This window comes from Atta colombica, unplaced genomic scaffold, assembly GCF_001594045.1.
Source record: "Atta colombica isolate Treedump-2 unplaced genomic scaffold, Acol1.0 scaffold38, whole genome shotgun sequence".
NCBI classification, from domain to species: domain Eukaryota; kingdom Metazoa; phylum Arthropoda; class Insecta; order Hymenoptera; family Formicidae; genus Atta; species Atta colombica.
This window is the reverse complement of record NW_017259490.1, coordinates 3050604-3053195: the sequence shown is the minus strand read 5'-3', so window position 1 is coordinate 3053195 and position 2592 is coordinate 3050604. Positions and strand designations below refer to the sequence as shown.

At 47.2% G+C, this 2592-nt stretch overlaps 1 protein-coding gene across 4 annotated transcripts in view; it reads left to right on the top strand.

Annotated features, from left to right (window-relative positions):
* The window catches only part of LOC108691004 (dachshund homolog 2), a 197426-nt gene that overhangs the window by 90372 nt on the left and 104462 nt on the right, over positions 1–2592 (top strand). The gene's annotated exons all lie outside the window — the stretch shown is intronic.

The following is a 2592-nucleotide window of genomic DNA, read 5'->3' as shown; positions in this document are numbered from 1 at the left end:
ATATATATATAATATGTTACATTTTTTGAAATTTGATGAAATACATTTTTGAATTACATACAAGGATATATAATGTTGTAGTTTATCACTCACTAAGAGAAAAAAATCGATTTTATGATTCTTAACAAATTCCATTTGTTGTGCATACATGTGTGGTTCAGCCTTCATTCATTCGACCGTCATGGCGGCGACGAGTCGTAGGACGAAGGAAGAGACGTGACAAGACCGACGAGAGATACCGAGCACTCATTTAGCCCGGCAATTTATTCTCGCGTTTTGTAATTAACACCAGGAAAGAAGTAGCAGAAGTTATTCTTCTCCTACGGGCACGGGACGGCGTGGCACGGGTGGAAGCGACTACTCCGGTCAGTCTGCCTCCTCCCCCTCCGTCATTTCGCTTCGACTCGCTCCACCTTCGACTCTTCCTCACGTGAAGAAAACGTACATATCACTATTAAGCGTCAGGGCGGTTGAGGCCCGGAACCTCCTGAACCAACTTGAGAATAAGAAACACACACACACACACACACACACACACACACACAAAACACACACAACACACGCACGCATGCACGCACGCACGCACGCGCGCGAGTGTATGTATGTGCGTATATATATACAGAAGAAGAAGAAGAAGAAAATGGAGAAGAATGGTGAAGGGGAAGACGCAGATGAGAAGGGAGAGGAACGGAAAAGAGACGGAGAAGAATGGAGAAAAGGAAATAGGGGTAAGAGGTAAGAGATGAGGCGACGGCGGGGCGAGAGCGAAGAAGAACGGAGGAGAATGATGGAGGCCTCTCTTCTGCATGCCACCGCAGTCAGCCTCAGACAGAAAGCGGTATGTATAATTATGGGTTGTCACCTCATCAGCTCCAGAGAGGGGAAGGGTCAGGGGAGGTGGCGGGGAGCGTTCATCGTCTGCGCGGAGGCAGGGGGCGGGAGGTTATAGGAGTGCAGCCTTTAGCTCAATTTGTGTTTTATCGTCTTTCGCATTTGGCTTTAGGATCCCAGCGACCGGAGGGTGATTGAGCCGCCCGGAATGGCTCCCTTCTTTCGGGCCTTTGCCCGATATCTTCTCGAAATGTCCGTTCTTACCAGACGCGACGATTCTCAGGTATAATTGTGCGTTGCACTCTCTTGCTCGAGTATTCGCTTATAATGAATAGAGCGTTGAATTAGACGATGGATATTTGAAATTAAAAAAGAGAAGGATGCGCACGTATCATTCTTATCTTTCTTTGAGGGAAATTAGCGATGTGCGTAGCGTCACGCGTCAAGGACCTCGAAACGTCTTCATCGATCGTGGAATGCCGACGCTGCATGCATTGTGGTTGGTAAATACGTATTGTCGGAGCTGTAAAATCGCGAAAGTGCGTTTTAGATACCTACAATATAACGTGTCTTCTTTCTTGCTTTTGTGTCCATTTCTCGGTCTCACTCTTCCTTTCTTTCGTGTATATACGTGCCAGTCCGTGCGAGGGCACATATACAAAAAGGGGCGCTGCGCGAGAAGGTACTGAGGCTAAGTGGCGAGTTTAGAGGGATTTCATTAAATCATATGGATTGGGGATAATGTATGTTATTGAGCGGAGCGTTCAAATCGCGCTCTATAAGTTGTAATAAGTCCAATTTTAGGGCCGGTCATGGGCCGGGTCCCGCAGTGGTTGTCGGACGATTCGGTCGCCCGTTGGCCGTCGGCTGCCAATTGGCCCGCGGCCGGCACGGAATGACAGTCACTGGGACCGGCGAACCCGCCACTTACTCGTCAAACGGCCAGCCGGTCCGCCGAAATCACTGCCATTTAGATAATTTGTAATGAATAGGCACCACTCATTCCATACCTCTACTGCTTCTTTCTCTCTCCTCCTTCTCTTCTCTCTCGCGCTCAGTCTGGGCTCTAAAGTAAGTTGGTCAGGTTGGCAATGACAACAGTATAGTTTATCAAATATTTCACAGGTCTGCGTGGATGACAGTTCTGAGAAAGACACAATAAATCGCGATAGAGAGCTCTCTGAAATCGAGTTTATCCTAGACCACTTAAGAAAGAATTCGAGATTTCATCCTTACTCATGTAGGAAGGACTGACCTCGACATGTTTCAAATAGATGTGTGCATTCGCTCATAGAATATGTCGCGGGTAGGCGTAACATAATTAAACACGATTGTTAGATGCTAGTAAAGTAAATCTACATTATCCAAGTATATAGGATTGTATATAGACACCGAATTACATTCTAGGAGAAAACACATCGATGCTAGTTCTGCGTGTCGGTATAACAAACAGCGAAACGTGGCGTGCGACGTCATGTCGTTCTTCTCGCGAGTTTTTCCCGGGACGGGAGACACGTGCCGAAGGTACGTGGCATCGATCAAAAAACGTGACTGCGCATATATTATCGCTCCGTACTGCCGACTACAACGAAAGATAGAGAGAAGAAGAGAAAGAGTCGGTTGCGCTTGTCTTGAAAAATCGAGGATTCGAGATGATGGCGAACCACGAAGAATAATATAGGCGTGCTGCCGTTCGATATCGAATATATGGGAAATAAGTCCGATACGAGAGGGAGAGGGAGGGAGGGAGGGAGGGAGGGA